Consider the following 21,873-nt stretch of genomic DNA (forward strand, 5'->3'; position numbering starts at 1 on the left):
TCACACAGACACACTATCTCTCTCTCCCACAGACACTCTCTCTGTCTCTCACACACAGACACACTCTTTCTCTCTTGCACGGACACTCTCTCTCACAGACACATTCTCTCTCTCTCTCACTCGCACAGACACTCTCTCTCTCACACAAAGACACATTCTCTCTCTCTATCACTCACAGATACACTCACTCTCTCTCTCACACACACACAGACACACTCTCTCTCTCTCTCAAACACAGACACACTCTCTCTCACACACACTCTCTCACACACACAGACACACTCTCTCTCTCACACATACACACTCTCTCTCTCACACAGACACACTCTCACACACAGACAGACACACACTCTCTCTCTCTCTCACAGACACACTCTGTCTCTCACACAGACAGACTCTCTCTCGCACAGACACACTCTCTCCCTCTCACACAGACACTCTCTCCCTCACACACAGACGGACACACTCTCACACAGACACACTCTCACTCTCTCATACAGACACTCTCTCTCACACACACAGACACACTCTCACACAGACACTCTCTCTCTCTAACACACAGACATTCTCGCACAGACATTCTCACTGTCTCTCACACTCAGACACTCTCTCTCTCTCTCTCTCACTCTCTCTCTCTCTCTTTCTCTCTCTCTTGTGTGCGCATGGATTGAGTGAGTGGGCAGAGTGGGAGCGGTAGTGAGTGTGTGCGGAGCGTGGCCGAGGCCGCTGCTCCAAAGTTCGCTTGTTCTTTTTCGATCTATTTTTTCTTAAGAAATACGATTTCCTTTTAGGTCTTTGGTTTCTGAGGGAGTCTTAATTTACTCTTGTTTGTTGTGTGTGTGTGTGCGCGCAGGTGTGTGTGTTTGTGTGTGTTTCTCGCTGGCCTGGGCGGCTGTTTCCATGGTTGGGAAGCATGGCTGCCTCAGGTACGGGGAAGTATAATTCTCTCACCCGGCGGCATGCTATTAAAGTAGCCACTACCGCCAGCGTTGAGGAGGTTAGTCTGGCCGTGGGGGAGAGTGTTGGATACGACAACATTCTGTCTGCGGCCCGGATGAATAGTGCCGTCGTGCTGTTTCTGAAAACGGTGGAGTTAGTAAACGACATGGTGGACAGTGGAGCTGTGATTGATGATGTGTTCCACTTAGTGCTTCCTTTATCAACCCCGTGTAAAAAAGTCATCCTGTCGAATGCTCCTCCTTTTATTAAGGATGAGGTTCTGTCCCAAACTCTATCCCGCTATGGAAAACCGGTCTCCCAGATCAAGAAGATAGCGACTACAAGTAAATCCTCTCGTGTAAAACATGTCGTTTTAATTATGTTTTTTTTTTTTTAATAATTATGTTATTTACGCTACTACTACTACAATGAAGTGTTGTGGGTGTGGTTTATCTGGTCATCTGGTGAGGGCCTGTCCGGAAAAACGGGTAAATCCCGAAAATAATGATAATGCTAACGCGGCCGCTGGTAACGAGGTTACTGCTGGAGAGGGCGTTGGGGTGGATGGGGCCCACACACCGGGAGAGGGAACAGCAGCACCTTCTCAGGTGGAGACACCTGAAGCTGGCCCCTCTCACCAGGGTGTCGGTGCTAAACCAGGTGAAGAAGAGAAGGCTGAGACTGAGCAGGATTTAGGTGATAAGGATACACAGGTCACTATGGTGTCACTAGATAGTGTGGATCTGTCCCTTGTTGATGAAGTTGTGGATGATAGCTCTCATATGGAGACAGAACAGAATGTGTTCAAGGTGCCCCAGAGAAAGAGACAGAGAAATCGTCCTCATGCACAGGCTAAGAGGAAAGATGTCGCAATTCTGTGGAGGTAGAGAGCGACAGCGAAGCGTCTGACTGTAGTATTACATGTAGTGTAAATCTAAGTGGCTTTTCGAGCCATGAATATAGTGTGGACGACATCAAGGCTTTTCTGAAAAAGACTAAGCATGCTAGGAAAGAGAGAGAAGATAGTTTGTATATATTGTAACCCTAGTTTTGACAGGTATAGGTCAAAGGTCAAAAAGATACACATTCTAACTCTCTATATCTAGATCAAAGGTCATGATCATAAAAATATGAATAGTTATGTTAAATCTGGATCACATCCATTTGTGACCATATATGGTGCTGCCATGTGTGTTTTTCCGCCCCACACGTTGCGCACACCTGGTACATCTTTTCACATAGAATATGAAACTCTCTGTGGTAGGACATAAAAATATATATAGTTTTGTTAAATCTGGTTCACATCCAAATCGTGACCATACCTGGTACGACCATTTGTCCCCCCCACCCCACCCCAACCCCTCCACAACCCCTCCCACACAGACAAAAGTTGCATAGTCATGATTTTCCTCTTCACATAGAATATGAAGCTCTCTGTGGTAGGTCATAAGAATATATATAGTTTTGTTAAATCTGGTTCACATCCAAATCGTGACCATACCTGGTACGGCCATGTGTATCCCACATTCAAACAAAAATATGACGCACACAAACGCACTTTATTTTCACATTATTTAAAAGGAATTTAAGTGTTATGTACTAAATTACCATAATTATGAGCACAAGTTGTTAAGTTGACAATCATTTTTAAAATTACGTTTCTCCATTTAGATTGTCTGCAGTAGAATGCAGTCTTTTAAACCAGGAAAAATGACTGCCTTTAAGTTTTATAACAATAGTAAGTAAAATCCAGCGTGATTTACATTACAAATCTCATACGTAACATCTCTGCAGGATTTATAGACGTTAAAGCACTGAATGAAATGAGCAATATAGACAAAAAATAAACACTCTGTGTCTACTACTTTTATCTCTCATAGAACTATCCACAGTCCAAAGGCTGTGGAGCTAGAAGGCTACGTGTGCGAATGACAAAAGATTTTAAAAAATAAAATAAAAAATGTATCAATACATGAAATTAGATTACACAATGTAGTTGAGGTTTACATGAATGAGCAGAAATGTAATCATGCTTATCTTTCCTATAGCACAATTAAAAGCCCTCTCTAGATGAACAGATTTGTCAAATGAAACTTTTTCCTTCTTTTCCACTGCTACGGTAAACTAAAGAGTGGATATTCAAATGACACTGCTAAATATGACTAGCATTAGCTACGTGTACTAGTGCAAAATAGTCCATCAAATGTATTAGCAGGTGTAGCCTATACACGAGTCCACTATTGGTCATATCACTATTGAGAACACGCCCCAAATTCATTGCTTTAGTAGAATTTAATGGTAAGTGAAATGATAATCACATTGTAATGTACTTAGTATTTGTTCAGTCTACAGGTCCTCTAACACTCTGTTAAATGAATAAATGTAAATGTACTACAACGTAAATTTTGTTTTAAATCAATTAATTCAGAAATTACACACAATATTAAGTTGATGTAATTATCAACATTATTATGTCAACACCACTCATCAGAGTAATGTGTACAACTTTAAATATTTAATTAATTCAATAAATTAGAATTTTTATCTTGCAACCACACATTAAATTTAGATTGTGGGGGTTTGTTTTGTATAGCTCCGCTGTTAGAAAATACATGATGGTTGAATGTGAACATAAATGAGCAGAATGTAAGCTTGTGAAATAAATTCAACTTTATTGATTGCACTTTTTGAGAAAATGGCATGACTTTGAATAAAACTTTACTGAAATAAATACTCTAAAACATTGATATACCCGAAGAAATGTAAAAAAGAAAAAATAATTTAAAAAACTTTTTACATACCTTCTAAATAGGTCCCTTTAGGAGGTAAACGTTTTAAAGACGGTGTTTTATAAGAAACGCGCGTATTACATGCCTTCTAAACCTAACCCTTTAGGATGTAAAATGCTGCTTAAAAGAATCGAGAGTTTTGTTTAAACTAGAAGACACATTTTCCGGGGAATGTCTTGTAGGCCTATACACAGTGTCCTACACATCTGAGGTGTGTGTGTGTGTATGTGGGCATGGGGGGTGTGCGTGCGTGCGTGTGTGTGGGTGTGTTAGAGAGAGAGAGTCGAGTGTTTCCTGGGGGTTTGCTGACCAGACTGCTTACAGTGTGTTTATGTTCATGAATCAAGGTACGAGTCGTGTGTTTTAGGGTTTAACGATCCCTACCAATGTGTACATTTGTGGTTTAAGTGAATCTTTGTTTCTGAAATTACTTCTGTGGTAATTATCAGTTTGTGTAACTAATCTATCAGAAATACTAGACCTGGTGACTGAATGTGGTAGATGTATTAGAATTTTGGACATGTTATGCATGTGTAGCTCCCTATGTGTATGATCTATGTGTAATCCTTCTGTCAAGAAATGAACAGACTGAGGTTTGTGAAATAATTGAACTGTTTATTGGCTACGTTGTTGAGAAAAACAATGTGATGTGTAAAACATTTCTACAGTCCTTCAAGGCTGTATGATGTCGTTGTTCTCTTTTACTGAAAGAAAGGTCAAAACCATCGGTGTTATTCGTTGTGAAGACTGAAGTGACAATATGTCTGAAGGAAATTAAAATATGTATTACATATCCTACCTGCTAACCAGGTTATTTTAAGGGTGAAAAAACCTTTTTAAAGACGGTGTTTTAAAAGAGTCGTGCATTTTGTTTAAACTATAAACAAGATTTCAGAAAATGGTCCGCCAACGAGGATACTTACACAGAACTGTCGCTAAATACATAAGCTTTCGTCTATGCTTTGACATCCCGTGTCCCAGCAGTACATTTATGACCTCTGATGACCATGTGGGTGTGCGGGGGTGGGTGTGTGAGAGAGAGACACAGGTGTTCTTTCGGGGGTTTTGCTGACCAGAATTCTTACAAATGTGTTTGTTAACGAATTAAAGGGAGTCGTGTGTCTCAGTGTTAAAATAGTGGTTAAGACGTCGTAGTGGGTGTGGGGGGTGTGCGTGTGTGTGCGGGTGTGTTAGAGAGAGAGAGTCGAGTGTTTCCTGGGGGTTTGCTGACCAGACTGCTTACAGTGTGTTTATGTTCATGAATCAAGGTACGAGTCGTGTGTTTTAGGGTTTAACGATCCCTACCAATGTGTACATTTGTGGTTTAAGTGAATCTTTGTTTCTGAAATTACTTCTGTGGTAATTATCAGTTTGTGTAACTAATCTATCAGAAAATACTAGACCCGGTGACTGAATGTGGTAGATGTATTAGAATTTTGGACATGTTATGCATGTGTAGCTCCCTATGTGTATGATCTATGTGTAATCCTTCTGTCAAGAAATGAGCAGACTGAGGTTTGTGAAATAATTGAACTATTTATTGGCTACGTTGTTGAGAAAATCACTGTGATGTGTAAAACATTTCTACAGTCCTTCAAGGCTGTATGATGTCGTTGTTCTCTTTTACTGAAAGAAAAGTCAAAACCATTGGTGTTATTCGTTGTGAAGACTGAAGTGACAATATGTCTGAAGAAAATGAAAATATGTATTACATATCCTACCTGCTAACCAGGTTATTTTAAGGGTGAAAAAACCTTTTTTTAAAGACGGTGTTTTAAAAGAGTCGTGCATTTTGTTTAAATTATAAACGAGATTTCAGAAAATGGTTCGCCAACGAGGATACTTACACAGAACTATCGCTAAATACATAAGCTTTCGTCTATGCTTGGACATCCCATGTCCCAGCAGTACATTTATGACCTCTGGTGACCATGTGGGTGTGCGGGGGTGGTTGTGTGAGAGAGAGACACAGGTGTTCTTTCGGGGTTTTTGCTGACCAGAATTCTTACAAATGTGTTTGTTAACGAATTAAAGGGAGTCGTGTCTCAGTGTTAAAATAGTGGTTAAGACGTCGTAGTGGGTGTGGGGGTGTGCGTGCGTGTGTGTGGGTGTGTTAGAGAGAGAGAGAGAGAGAGAGAGAGAGTCGAGTGTTTCCTGGGGGTTTGCTGACCAGACTGCTTACAGTGTGTTTTTGTTAATGAATTAAGGTACGAGTCGTGTGTTTTAGGGTTTAACGATCCCTACCAATGTGTACATTTGTGGTTTAAGTGAATCTTTGTTTCTGAAATTACTTCTGTGGTAATTATCAGTTTGTGTAACTAATCTATCAGAAAATACTAGACCTGGTGACTGAATGTGGTAGATGTATTAGAATTTTGGACATGTTATGCATGTGTAGCTCCCTATGTGTATGATCTATGTGTAATCCTTCTGTCAAGAAATGAGCAGACTGAGGTTTGTGAAATAATTGAACTGTTTATTGGCTACGTTGTTGAGAAAAACACTGTGATGTGTAAAACATTTCTACAGTCCTTCAAGGGTTAGGAAGCAGAAAAACATTTAAAGACGGTGTTTTAAAAGAGTCGTGCATTTTGTTTAAACTATAAACGAGATTTCAGAAAATGGTCCGCCAACGAGGATACTTACACAGAACTATCGCTAAATACATAAGCTTTCGTCTATGCTTGGACATCCCATGTCCCAGCAGTACATTTATGACCTCTGGTGACCATGTGGGTGTGCGGGGGTGGTTGTGTGAGAGAGAGAGACACAGGTGTTCTTTTGCTGACCAGAATTCTTACAAATGTGTTTGTTAACGAATTAAAGGGAGTCGTGTGTCTCAGTGTTAAAATAGTGGTTAAGACGTCGTAGTTAAAACACAGAAGAAACGCTGCAACAATCTGTTACAATGTCTGCTCCGAGAAATCCTAATACCCTTAGAAGATTGCTGTGTATTCACCAACAAGAGGACCTGTTGAAATGAGAGAGGACCTGACTTTTGCTCCAAAAATTTTTTATTTTTTTAAAAACCAAGAGGTTAGTTTGACAATTTATTAATGAAGGTAATGTAAATACGTTGTTGTTTAACCCTGAGCAGGGCGTCAACAGCTCCAAAGATCCTGTCTTAAGTCGGAGGGTTTAGTTAGGAGATAGAAAAACATTTAAAGACGACGTTTTAAAAGAAACAAGTGTTTCATCCTTAATGGTAAAAAAGAAAAATGGTCGTACTCCAATATGAAATAAAACGGCGGAGACACACTGAGTACATTTCTGTTCCACAGTCTATAAGGATCCCCAAACTTCATGTAGTGTGGAAAAATATATACACCCTCCGTGACTACGTTACTTATGGTTTAAACATTTTTATTTTGTGATGGCAGCAAGACAAAACGGTTGTGCATTTGGTATGTGGTGATTTTAGAATTAGGCCCCAAATGTCAAATATGTTTGTGTATGGTTTCGTCAGGCAAAGATCACGATGGTATGGAAAGAGTATACAAGAGTAATTGGGGTGATCTAATGCTTAGGACTTGTACAGTACTTCAGCTCGGGAACGTCCCACCATGGCGTTCAGAGAGGCGTTATCTATGGTACACGTATATATAATATAGATCAGATCACCAGTCTGTCTTTACCCACTACTGATCTGGGGGGGTGGGTGGGATGGGGATAACAGTTCAGGCATATTTCCAACAGAACAGAATATTAGACATTTAGTGTAAACTAGTGAAAAATAAATAAAATCTCTGAAACATTTCAGTGAAAATAGTGGTCCATATTTAATGCATTATATTAGAAATGATAGTACAGTCTTTGTTGATCAGTTACCAACTCATACTTTATAATAATTTGTTTAGGAGCATCTGAATCTGGCAAATAACTTTTATTGCATTTAGGCATACAATAAAAGTTAATAAAAAAATTAGGAAGAAATGACTTGTGCACTACTGCTGCGGATATTAAGTCAAACCATTTTGTTCAAACTTCAGCATGACCCATAGAGAAGCAGAAACCTATGGCACCTTATGAATACCATGTGAAGGATTACGTTGACTCGTCCCTTACAGTTACAAAGACGTGTCCGTGTGCAGGATCACCTTCGCACCAGCATCGGACCCCTCTTATCCCATTTCAACGTATAAGAAAAGGCAAAATGTAATATAAGATGTATAAGAATATATTTATAAAATATAACACATTATGAGGAAGAAACATAAAATATTATTTAACAAGGTCTGCCGTTCAGCCCTCTTAACTGTAAGAGCATCATCAGTATTGTACGGCAGTTGGGGAACAGTAGTTAGCTTTCAGATGTCAGATATAAAACAACTTTTTGAGTCACAGTGCCAAACTACTGGTATTATATTCGGATCCTTCTTTTTCAGCATGAAGGACCGGCATTTATTTAATAGACAGATGGTACAGCCATATACTTGGTCAGAGGATTTAGGAATTTCTTTGAGAAAGGTTCATTGTTTTCGTTCTTTTATCATAGCTTCAGTTTGTATACTTACTTTGGTTAGTGACTTAAACTGTTTTATTAGGTACGGACCGATTTCATTAACAGGGAACGATGATAGGTGAAGATTAAGTTGGTATGCGTGTACAAAATAAAACTGTCTATATGTATATTTGTCCGCTATCTATCTGTTTAAACACTGCTGTAATGGCTATATAAAGAGAGAGAGATACCCATTTACTAATTCATAGAACCCCTTTCCACCTTTTCAAGTTCGTTATACATTTTTCTTTTCAAGCATCGTGTTCAGACATTGCAAATCATCAGTCTGAAGGTTAAGGGTTACTTAGATTTTTGCTTCTTCAGCATCAAAAAAGTCTAAACATTAATCTTATTATTAAACTCAGAAACAATATAACTGTCTGGTTGTGATCATAATAAAAGATAACGTCAAAGGTGACTTAATTCCCACTGAGATTTCTCTATGTTCTATATGACCTTTCTACAGTATATGCCATTAAGTCCTAGTGTCCAGCCATCATTACAGCACGGGAGAGGAAATCTCGTTCATCAGATGTGCGATGTACGTCTAGACAGTCTGATAACAAACTACACACACAACATTTATGTTGAGAGAATTCAGATTGATCTTTGTTCCCAAATAACATTGGATCAGATCCATAGTTTACAGCATCTGTCCCACGCGTATTTAATCTATATTACGAGTACTGAACAAGTTAGAGGAGGAGAAAATGTAGATTTACTGTTCATTGGAACTTTATTGTTTATTTATATTGTTTATTTATTTTATTAAAAAGGTTTTTTTTCCACCCTTAAAATAACCTGGTTAGCAGGTAGGATATGTAATACATATTTTAATTTCCTTCAGACATATTGTCACTTCAGTCTTCACAACGAATAACACCGATGGTTTTGACCTTTCTTTCAGTAAAAGAGAACAACGACATCATACAGCCTTGAAGGACTGTAGAAATGTTTTACACATCACATTGTTTTTCTCAACAACGTAGCCAATAAACAGTTCAATTATTTCACAAACCTCAGTCTGTTCATTTCTTGACAGAAGGATTACACATAGATCATACACATAGGGAGCTACACATGCATAACATGTCCAAAATTCTAATACATCTACCACATTCAGTCACCAGGTCTAGTATTTCTGATAGATTAGTTACACAAACTGATAATTACCACAGAAGTAATTTCAGAAACAAAGATTCACTTAAACCACAAATGTACACATTGGTAGGGATCGTTAAACCCTAAAACACACGACTCGTACCTTGATTCATGAACATAAACACACTGTAAGCAGTCTGGTCAGCAAACCCCCAGGAAACACTCGACTCTCTCTCTCTAACACACCCACACACACGCACGCACGCACACCCCCCATGCCCACATACACACACACACACCTCAGATGTGTAGGACACTGTGTATAGGCCTACAAGACATTCCCCGGAAAATGTGTCTTCTAGTTTAAACAAAACTCTCGATTCTTTTAAGCAGCATTTTACATCCTAAAGGGTTAGGTTTAGAAGGCATGTAATACGCGCGTTTCTTATAAAACACCGTCTTTAAAACGTTTACCTCCTAAAGGGACCTATTTAGAAGGTATGTAAAAAGTTTTTTAAATTATTTTTTCTTTTTTACATTTCTTCGGGTATATCAATGTTTTAGAGTATTTATTTCAGTAAAGTTTTATTCAAAGTCATGCCATTTTCTCAAAAAGTGCAATCAATAAAGTTGAATTTATTTCACAAGCTTACATTCTGCTCATTTATGTTCACATTCAACCATCATGTATTTTCTAACAGCGGAGCTATACAAAACAAACCCCCACAATCTAAATTTAATGTGTGGTTGCAAGATAAAAATTCTAATTTATTGAATTAATTAAATATTTAAAGTTGTACACATTACTCTGATGAGTGGTGTTGACATAATAATGTTGATAATTACATCAACTTAATATTGTGTGTAATTTCTGAATTAATTGATTTAAAACAAAATTTACGTTGTAGTACATTTACATTTATTCATTTAACAGAGTGTTAGAGGACCTGTAGACTGAACAAATACTAAGTACATTACAATGTGATTATCATTTCACTTACCATTAAATTCTACTAAAGCAATGAATTTGGGGCGTGTTCTCAATAGTGATATGACCAATAGTGGACTCGTGTATAGGCTACACCTGCTAATACATTTGATGGACTATTTTGCACTAGTACACGTAGCTAATGCTAGTCATATTTAGCAGTGTCATTTGAATATCCACTCTTTAGTTTACCGTAGCAGTGGAAAAGAAGGAAAAAGTTTCATTTGACAAATCTGTTCATCTAGAGAGGGCTTTTCAATTGTGCTATAGGAAAGATAAGCATGATTACATTTCTGCTCATTCATGTAAACCTCAACTACATTGTGTAATCTAATTTCATGTATTGATACATTTTTTATTTTATTTTTTAAAATCTTTTGTCATTCGCACACGTAGCCTTCTAGCTCCACAGCCTTTGGACTGTGGATAGTTCTATGAGAGATAAAAGTAGTAGACACAGAGTGTTTATTTTTTGTCTATATTGCTCATTTCATTCAGTGCTTTAACGTCTATAAATCCTGCAGAGATGTTACGTATGAGATTTGTAATGTAAATCACGCTGGATTTTACTTACTATTGTTATAAAACTTAAAGGCAGTCATTTTTCCTGGTTTAAAAGACTGCATTCTACTGCAGACAATCTAAATGGAGAAACGTAATTTTAAAAATGATTGTCAACTTAACAACTTGTGCTCATAATTATGGTAATTTAGTACATAACACTTAAATTCCTTTTAAATAATGTGAAAATAAAGTGCGTTTGTGTGCGTCATATTTTTGTTTGAATGTGGGATACACATGGCCGTACCAGGTATGGTCACGATTTGGATGTGAACCAGATTTAACAAAACTATATATATTCTTATGACCTACCACAGAGAGCTTCATATTCTATGTGAAGAGGAAAATCATGACTATGCAACTTTTGTCTGTGTGGGAGGGGTTGTGGAGGGGTTGGGGTGGGGTGGGGGGGACAAATGGTCGTACCAGGTATGGTCACGATTTGGATGTGAACCAGATTTAACAAAACTATATATATTTTTATGTCCTACCACAGAGAGTTTCATATTCTATGTGAAAAGATGTACCAGGTGTGCGCAACGTGTGGGGCGGAAAAACACACATGGCAGCACCATATATGGTCACAAATGGATGTGATCCAGATTTAACATAACTATTCATATTTTTATGATCATGACCTTTGATCTAGATATAGAGAGTTAGAATGTGTATCTTTTTGACCTTTGACCTATACCTGTCAAAACTAGGGTTACAATATATACAAACTATCTTCTCTCTTAGGAATGTGAGGATAGACGAGTTTTTTCCGGATGTGGAACAGCTCATTAAAAAAAACACGTGGGTTTATGTCAGAAGGGTGTTTCACTGATCAGGAGGGATACCGTCTAAAAAAAATCCTTACAAAAGTCAATGTAATGTTGGACTATAATGATAGTGATAGTCAATCCTAGACATCATGTACGTAAATCTATTATTTTTCCTCATATTTATGAGTGAGTTTCGAATCGCTTCGTTGAATTTAAATGGAGCAAGGGAAAGAAATAAAAGATTTTTGTTATTTGAAACGGTGAAGCAAAAGAAAATTGATGTCATCTTTGCTCAGGAAACCCACACAGATGCCAGTAATGCTGCTGACTGGGCCAGGGAGTTTAAAGGGTCATCCGTTTTAAGCCATAAGACATCTACCAGTGGCGGAGTAGCTATTTTATTTCCCCATAATTTTATCCCCTGTTCTTATTGTTGATGAAAAGTTGATGAAATCATAAAGGGTCGACTGTTAAAGGTTAGAGCTCAATATGAGAATAGGTGGGTTGTTTTTGTTTGTGTTTATGCCCCAACCACAGCCATTGAAAGAATGTTATTTTTACGAACCTTAGATGATGTCCTGAAGAATTGTGACTCTGATGATTTTTTAATTCTAGAGGGGGATTTTAATTGTACAGAGCTGGGTATAGACAGGAATCATGTAGAGCCCCATATGCCATCACGTAGAAGGTTAGTCGAGTTAATGAAGTCCTGTGACCTTGTGTATATTTGGAGAAATTTTCACCTCATGCAAAAGCAGTGTGCTTATAATTAACAACCTGGTAGCATCATCCCTCTGGCATAGGCTTGCGTGCATCGATCCCCCAATACACATTTTATCTAAAATCCAGTCAATTTTGGTTAATTTTTTTTGGACAGTCTACACTGGGTTCCACAGAGTGTTCTGTTTCTCCCCAAGGATGAGGGGGACATGGACTGGTGCACCTGCAGAGCAGGACTGCAGCCTTTCGGTTACAGTTTGTGCAAAGGCTGCTACATGGACCTGTAAATGCAAACTGGAAGGCTGTAGCATGTGCCATTTTACAGACACTTGAAGGACTGGATTTAAATAAACCTCTTTTCTGGATGGACCCGAAAAAGATGGACATCAGGAAACTTCCTGTTTTTTACCGTAATGTTTTTAAAGTGTGGGGACTTTTAACAGTGCAGAGAGTACAATGCTCAAGTTCTCTCTACTGGCTGCTGCAGGAGCCAATCATAAATGGTTCCATTTTAGATGTTTTTCAAAGAAAGCCGTTTCCTGCGCTTACGGAGGGGTTCCACAGGGCTGGAGTCGTCACTCTCGGTGACCTACTGACCTTAGCAGGACCGGAGTTTAGGAACACGGTGGCAGTTGCTGGACACATAAAGATGAGGTCAGTCCGTGTAGTCACGCAGTTCCTTGTGGAATGGAGGTCCCTGTTGACTGAAGAGGTCCTGAACATGCTGAAGGAACATTCCGGAAGGTTAAGTAGTCCCAATGACCAAGATCCTTTTCCGGATTTTAGTGTCTCGGCAAATGTACGTGAGTGTTCAAGTGTTTTTTTTAAATCTGAAAAACTAAGTTTTGTGGGTCCCAAGTTACCTTCTGGGAAAGAACTGTACAAAATGTGTGTACTATCTCTAAATAAACAGTTTCTGGACAAAAGAGTCGACACACCTTGGCGTTCAGTTCTACAAATAAAGGAACATGTAAAGCCACAATGGAGAGCCTTGTACAAGTCACCATTAACAAAAAAGTGTGGGGATTTACAGTGGAGGATTTTACACGGTGCAGTGGCTGTTAATTCTTTTATCTGTGTTTTAAACCCTGATGTGAGTTACGAAGGTCCTTTCTGTGCCGTGAGAGAATCTGTTTTTCACATGTTTATGCACTGTGTGAGATTGAAGCCTCTTTTTACTGTTTTACAGAGACTGCTTGGCCATTTTAATGAGAGTTTTACAATCGAAACTTTTATTTTTGGTTGTAAATACTCTCAAAAAAAAGGTTTAAGTGTCAGTTGATAAATTTTATCATAGGGCAGGCAAAGATGGCCATATATGTCAGCAGGAGAAACAGAATTGAGTCAAATTCAGGGGACAGTATTTTAGTGGTTTTTGTGATTCTGTTAAAATCTAGGATATTAATCGATTTTAAGTTTTACCAAAAGATGAAAGACTTTGTACCATTTGAGAATATATGGTGTCTGGAAGGGGCATTATGTGTGGTTGCAGAAGAAAAAGTGAGATTTCATCAACTTTTAGAAGACTGTGTACATACTGTTTGACACTTGTTTGCTTTTTTATATTCTTTACTCCCTGTTGGTTTTAAAGGCAACTGGAAGGAGAATTATTTTAACTATCTATCTATCTATCTATCTATCTATCTATCTATCTATCTATCTATATTACACATATATATATATATATATATATATATATATATATATATATATATAAATATATCAATATATATATATATATATATATATATATATATATATATATATATATATATATATATATATATATATATATATATATATATATATATATGTAAATTTATTTGACTTTTTTTCTTTTAGGGTCATTTGCAATGACTTTGAGGGACCGAAATAGGTCGATGTAGTTTTTAAAAGCTTGTAAATAAAAGGCCTTTGAAATTCAATTTTCTCTCTCTCTCTCTCAGGATTGTGGGTAGCGGGCGAGAGTACAGGTGGCTAGAGCACGTCTGAGTGTTTGTAATGCTTTTTCAAATACTTTCTTTTCTGTTTTCTTATTTAGCTTTTTTTCTTCTAAAGTAAGAGCTTTAGTGAAGCTAACAATGTGTGAGCCGACTATTGTCGGCAGAACTCGCTCCAAAATGGAGTTAAATGGAGATTTCTCTCGTCTGACCCTGAGACATGGGTGTAAATGTACGCCGGATGATTCTATACCAATTGAAGAAGTTCTCACCGCTTTCAGTAATCAGGTTGGTGGTTTAAACATCAGATCAGCTTCTCGGATGAACAAAGCAGTGGTGGTTTTTCTTGCCGAAATTGAAATGGCTGATGCACTAATTGAACAGGGGCTAATGATAAACAATGAGTATGTTCGTGTGTTTCCACTCTCCGGTGTCTCTAAGAAAATCGTGCTGTCTAATGTGCCTCCTTTTATTAAAAATGAAACTTTAAAAAGTGTGCTCGAGCACTACAGAAAGTTAACAGCACCGATCAAAATGATTCCGTTGGGTTTAAAAAACCCGGACATTAAACACGTCATGTCTTTCCGCCATTTCACCTACATGATCCTAAACACACAACACGAGCCGCTCTCTCTCTCTGTTACACTAACGCTGGAGAATAAAGATTACACCATCTTCATCAGCTCCGAACAGATGAGATGTTTCGTGTGTGGCGAACACGGCCATGTCAGACAGACATGTCCGAGCAGTCAGGAGAGCACACAGGTAGAGACACCGGCAGACCCAGCGCGTGCTGGGCAGCCGAGCGTGTCTACAGCTCGCGCAGTGCCGGTGACGAGTCCTACTGAGCAACTCGAGGCAGAAACTCCCACTAACCAACCCGAGACAGATGTCACACCTAACACTGTCAACACTGCTGAAACCACAACGGGCCACAGCACTGACCCAGCTCCACAACGTAACCCTAGCATTAAATGGAAAAAAACTGTAAAAAAGCAAGAACCTCCTCCCCCACAACCTCGGTCCCTATCTCAGACAAATCCCACCGGGAGTGAAGTGCACTTACAGCCTCGGTCCCTGTGTCAGACCGACCTCACGGGGAATGAGGAGCTCTCACAGCCTGTTCATCCAGAGGCTGATCCTAACGTTTCACTAGAGCTAGAGGAGGAAATGCAGGAAACTTGTTCTGAGATGGCTTTAGAAAGCTCACAGTGTGATGGCTCAGAAAACAAACTTGAAGATCTAGAGAGTAGCTCTGATGAGGATGTTGATTCCTCAGGAATGATAGCTAGACTACACAAAACTTTCAGTAGTTCTCAGCTGCTTACCACATTACAGATAAATGCTTTTTTTTAGATCTGACAAAAGGGGTTAAGAAACTCAAAATTGAAACCTTCTTTCCCGATCTCTCACGTTTTTATTTGTCATGTCACGTAGTAATGCAAAATGCCACCCTTGAAGAACTTGACCAACAAAAACACTACCATCTGAAAAAAATTATGCTAAAAGTGAAAAAGACGATACAACACAAGTTCAAAAAGAAGGGGCAATGTTAACTTAAATAAAAAAAAAACATGGCCTCTCTAAACATTGGCTCACTCAACTTTAATGGATGCCGTAGTGCTGAGAAGCGTTTCAGTCTTTTTAATTTTCTGTTCCTAAAGAAGGCTAACATAGTATTTCTACAAGAAACACATACAGACAACAGTAATCAAATTCAGTGGTTAAGTGAGTGGAAAGGTCAGGCTTTTCACAGTCATGGCTCAAACATGAGCGCTGGGGTTGCTATATTGTTCTCTGCAGATATTCGAGAACAAGCAATAAACGCAGTAGAAATTGTACCTGGAAGGATGCAGAGAGTAGATCTTGATCTACACGAACTCTCGCTTTCCCTGATTAACATTTACGCTCCCAACATTGGCACAGAACGCGTCCGTTTTTTTAATCTTTTGGATAAAGCCATCTCAGATATCCCTCAAGAAAGGATCATCGTTTTAGCTGGAGATTTCAACTGCACTTTGAATCAGAGTGTAGATCGGAATCATGGCGAACCTCATCCTCGCTTAGCAGAAGCACTTAGAAGCATGGTACAAAACCATAATTTAGTAGATGTGTGGAGAGAAACTCTACCCATGGACAGGCAGTACACTTGGCTAAAATCAACTCCCGGAAAGATTCTTGCAGCAAGACTCGATAGACTTTATACTCAAAAATTCAACAGAGGCAGATTTTATAACTGTTATATTCATCCCACTCATCTTTCTGATCATCATTACATTTCTGTCGCTGTCACTACCACACTGAGCACTTCCCGTCAACATCACTGGCATTTTAACAACAGGTTATTACAGGATCATCACTTTATTCACGCCTTTACACTTTTCTGGAAGTCTTAGAGAGAGAGAAAGGTTCAGTATACATCAGTAAACCAGTGGTGAGACATTGGCAAAGTTCAGGTTCAGATCTTCTGCCAACAATACACGGAAAATAGCACCAGAGAAATCAAGGAAAGGATCAACTTTCTTGAAAAGGAAATACTGAAACTCAGCAGCTCAATAAGCGAAGAAGAAGAAACAAGAACAAAAGTAACGCTGGAGAAGAACAAAATTCTTCTGAAAAACTTGTATGACGAGAGAAATCAAGGTGCCATGGTGCGCACTAAGTTTATACAATATAATAAAATGGACTCATCTACATCTTTCTTCTTCGCGCTGGAGAAAAAAACAGAGAAAAGAAGTCCATCAGCCACTTGAAACTGCCCAATGGGCAAGAAACCACCGACAAAGATGACATCACTTTACAAGCGTTATCTTTTTACGAGAAACTGTACAACAGCCAGCCATGTGATCCCGAAGCAATTGAAGAACTCCTGAGTGGACTACCACAGCTGAGTGAGTGTGAGAGGAATGAACTCGAGGAATCACTCTCGCTTGAAGAGCTCAGTACAGCTGCTCACCAGCTGTCAAACGGAAAGTCACCGGGGCTGGATGGATTGACCTCTGAATTTTATAAAACATTCTGGCCTTTGATTGGCCCAGACCTGCACTTTGTCATACTCAGATGTATGGAATGAAAAGTTTTACCCCTCAGCTGTAGGAGAGCTGTAATTACTCTGCTACCCAAAAAAGGAGACCTTGGTAGCTTAAAGAACTGGCGTCCTGTGTCTCTCCTTGGGACAGACTATAAAATCTTTTCGAAGGCACTAACAAACCGCCTTAAAAGATTTTTGGCCACAATAGTACATGAAGACCAGTCATACTGCATCCCAGGACGCTCAATCTCTAACAACCTTTTTCTGGTGCAAGACCTGTTACACCTCACAGAGCTATATAAGGCAGAGATGGGTCTAGTGTCACTAGAACAAGAGAAGGAGTGGATCATGGCTATCTCTTTAAGACCCTAACAGCTTTTGGCATTGGTGGACGTCCATGAGACTTCACCTCATGGATTAGGCTGCTGTACACTGAGCTGCTGTACACTGTGTACAGCATGCTGAAAATAAATGGAACACTAACAAGAACGTTTTCCGTGCACAGAGGTGTTCGACAAGGCTGTAGCCTGCCCGGTCTGCTGTACACTCTCTCCATTGAGCCCCTGCTAAGATGTCTGCGAGAAAACCTGCAAGGGTTTTCAGTGTTAAGCCCTGACTTATCTGATGTGACCAGAATCAAACTCGCAGCATACGCTGATGATGTGACGGTGGTAATCAGATCTGAGGATGACATCGGTCATATGGTTTCTAGCCTCGATGTCTTTCAGAGAGCATCATCTGCACGCGTAAACTGGAACAAAACTGATGCCTTGCTCCTAGGCCAATGGCAGGAGGAGAATATACCTCACCTCCCACAGGACTGTTCATGGAGCAAGGAGGGAGTGAGAATACTTGGGATCTTCTTTGGCACAGATCGATATATGCAGAAGAACTGGGATGGATTGACCAGTAAGGTTACTGAAAAGCTAAATAGATGGAGATGGATTCAATCACAGCTATCTTACAGGGGCAGAGTCCTAGTGATAAACAACTTGGCTGCCTCGATGCTATGGCACCGTCTGACAGTATTAGATCCACCTCAAGAACTCCTACACCAACGTCAGAAGTGCTTTGTAGACTTTGTCTGGAGCGGTCACCACTGGATACCATCCGGCGCACTGAGTTTACCGGTGTGTGAGGGCGGGCAGAGTCTGATCCATCTTCAGTCCAAGGTGAAGGCCCTGAGACTACAAACTGCTCAGAAGCTGTTGTACTGTCCAAGTACTGTGCCATGGGTTAGTTTTGGGCTTGCAGTATTGAGGTTTGCGGGAAGAATGGGACTCGACAGACAGATGTTCTTAATGTCTAATAGTGTCACAAAGGCCGTGCCTGTCAGTCACTATTATGGAACAGTTTTTAAAACCTGGTCTCAGCTTAGAACGCAACGGAAAGATCATTATGGTCTGAACGAACCACTCTTAGACAACACCTGGTTCCCTGAACAAACTGAGTCTAGAAGCGAGATTACTGCTTTCATCTCAGCAGGAGTAGCCAAGGTGGGAGATCTTATTGACCAGGATAAGCGAGAGTGGATACAAGTACACCAACTTTCCAAAGAGATTGGAGGCAGGTCAGAGAGGATTGTGGGGAATGTGGTAAGGACTTTGAAGGCTTTGTTCCCCACACCCCTACTGACGTTCATAAACAACTATATGACTGGAGATCCTGATCAAACGTCTTTTCCAGAGTTGTACATAACTCCCAGCGAAGCTCCAGACGACGATGGCACAGGCCAACTTCTCTCGTACACAAGACTTAGAAACGTCCGCTTTTCAATGATAGCAAAAGACCAATTGTACAACTTCTGCATAAAAAACGAACTTTCAAGAGAGCTCAAAGGACGGACAGACAGAAAGTGGAGAATACACATATCCACTCCTCCGTCTCAGTCCCCTATGTGGAGGCTGCTCTATAAGAGTCCCCTACCAAAGCGATCTGGAGACCTACAGTGGCGAGTTCTTCACTCTGTGATGCCGACCAATATCTTCCTGTTTAAGTGTAACCTCACGGACTCTCCCCTCTGCAGGTTCTGTGGACTACCAGACACTGTGTTCCACTGCTTCTGCGACTGCCACAGACTGGACCCTCTTTTGAATACACTGGACAGAATAATTAACGATCTCGGGTCACCCTTTTCTAAAGCAATGTTTATTTTAGGTTGTAAATATTCCCGTTCATGCAGAGAACGATGTACATCGATCAACTTTCTAGTTGGACAGGCAAAAGTAGCCATCTGGAAATCCTATAGACTAAAAGCGGAAGGAACTTCGAAATCAACACCGTGAACTTATTCAAAGCTCTAATAGAGTCATGGATTGAACTTGAACATGAATTCCATATAATGAATGACAATGTGGAAATGTTCGAAAAGACATGGTGCGCAAACATGGGTTTGTTTTCTATAACGGATGATGGTGAAATTGTTTTTCACTGGTGATTGTCTTTACTAATTTAACCATTCTTCACCTCCATGTTTAAATGCATAGATTCTCTTTCCTTTTTTCCTTTTGAATAAGTGATACTTTCTGTTTTCCCTAAACAATTGGTAAATAAAGTGAGTTTAAAAGTTAAAAGTCTCGCTCAGGATTGTGGGTAGTGGGAGGAGTCGAGAGTTTGCGGGACACTTTTGAGAGTTTGTTACTTTTAATCAATTTCTTCGTTCTTTTTTAAGATTCGTGGAAAAAAAGATTAATCTTAGACATAAATCTTTTTTGAGCGCCGACTTCGGTCGGAAAACTTTGACAAATGGGGTGAAGGGGAGATTTCTCACGCTTGACTCTGAGACATGGATTTAAATGTACACCTGATGACTCCGTATCTGTGGAAGATGTGCTGGTTGCAGTCAGTGAACAGGTCGGTGGTCAAATATCCAGTCAGCTTGTAGGATGAATAAAGCTGTTGTTGTTTTTCTCGCCGAGGTTCAGATGGTAGATGACCTGGTTAAATGCGGACTCGCGATTAATGACACGACCTGATTCCACTCGGTCTGAAAAATCCGGATATCAAGCACGTTGTGTCGTTTCGGCGATTTACGAACATGATTCTGAATCAACAACAGGATCCGCTCAATCTGGCTGTAAAACTGACTAATGAAGGCAAACATTACACAATCTTTATTAGTTCGGATCATATGCTGTGTTTTTTGTGCGGAGAACTAGGACATGTCAGACCGTCTAATCTTCAAACAACCGAGCGACATGCCGGACAAAATAACCATAATAATAATAATAATAATAATAATAATAATAAACTTCATTTTCTAAAGCGCCTTTAAAGCAGCTTCTCAAAGCACTGTACATAAAATCACAGTCCACAGAAAAATAAAACAAAGGTTAATAAGAATAAAAATAACAACATTAATACTAATAAAAATAATTATTAAACAATCGAAAAAGACATCAGCAGTCGAATGCAAGTTTAAAAAAGTGTGTCTTGAGCTTTAAAAATGCCAAAAGTCTGGGCTTCCCTGAGTTCAAGAGGAAGAGAGATCCAAAGTGAAGGAGCATAGACAGAACCATCTCGTTCCAGATGTTAAAACAGCACCTAAAGGGAATCCTGATGCAGGAGATGTAGAAAATCATGATTACAACGAGGAGCGGGTAAGTCAGGCAAGTGGTGGAGAAACATTGACTCAGACAGTAAATGAACATGATAAACCATCAGAAAAAGAACAGACAGAAATAGAAAGTAATAAAGGAGATGGTGAAAGTGAAGCAGCTGTAGATATCTGTACTCAGATGTCCACCATGAGTTCAGAGTATGCTCACTCTGAAAATGACTCAGATGTTGATCTAGAGAGCATAGAGAGTTTTTCTGATATGGATGATGCTGAAGGAACAGAGTCTCTCAGCGCTAGACTGTACACATTAAAGCAAATTAATGACTTTCTAGATGAGACTAAAGGAGCTCGGAAACCACAAATTGAGACTTTTTTCCCTGATTTAAAGCGCTTTTTGGTGTCGTGTAAAATGGCGATGAATAAAGCAACTGACGAAGAGCTTAGCATTCAGAACCTTTATCACTTCAGGAAAATAATAACAAAGGTAAAAGTCATGATTAACCGTAAGGCGAAGAAGGTTTGAATATGTTGTAATGAAGAGAGGAGATAATAAGACCTGTGTTGCGATGTCATTCGTCATTTATTCAATAGTCAGCATCATGGCATCCTTAAACTTATGATCTTTGAACATTAATGGATGTCATGGTGCTGAAAAATTATTCGCTTTGTTCGATTTTTTTTAGTTGGAAAAAAGCAAGTGTAGTTTTTCTGCAAGAAACACACACACATATATGGACAATCAGGTGCAATGGCTCAGTGAGCCATGATTCAAACGTGAGTGCCGGAGTAGAAGTTCTTATTTCATCGGATTTACAAATTCAAGACAGTAGAGCTGAAGAAATTATACCTGGCAGAATGCAAATGATAGAATTTACGCTTTGAGTTACCGCAATCTCTTATTAATATTTATGCTCCGAATGATGGGGCAGAAAGAGCTTCTTTTTTTAAAAAAGTAAAAGACGTTATTTCAAAAGTTT

This window comes from Ictalurus punctatus, unplaced genomic scaffold, assembly GCF_001660625.3.
Source record: "Ictalurus punctatus breed USDA103 unplaced genomic scaffold, Coco_2.0 Super-Scaffold_100, whole genome shotgun sequence".
Lineage (NCBI taxonomy): Eukaryota > Metazoa > Chordata > Actinopteri > Siluriformes > Ictaluridae > Ictalurus > Ictalurus punctatus.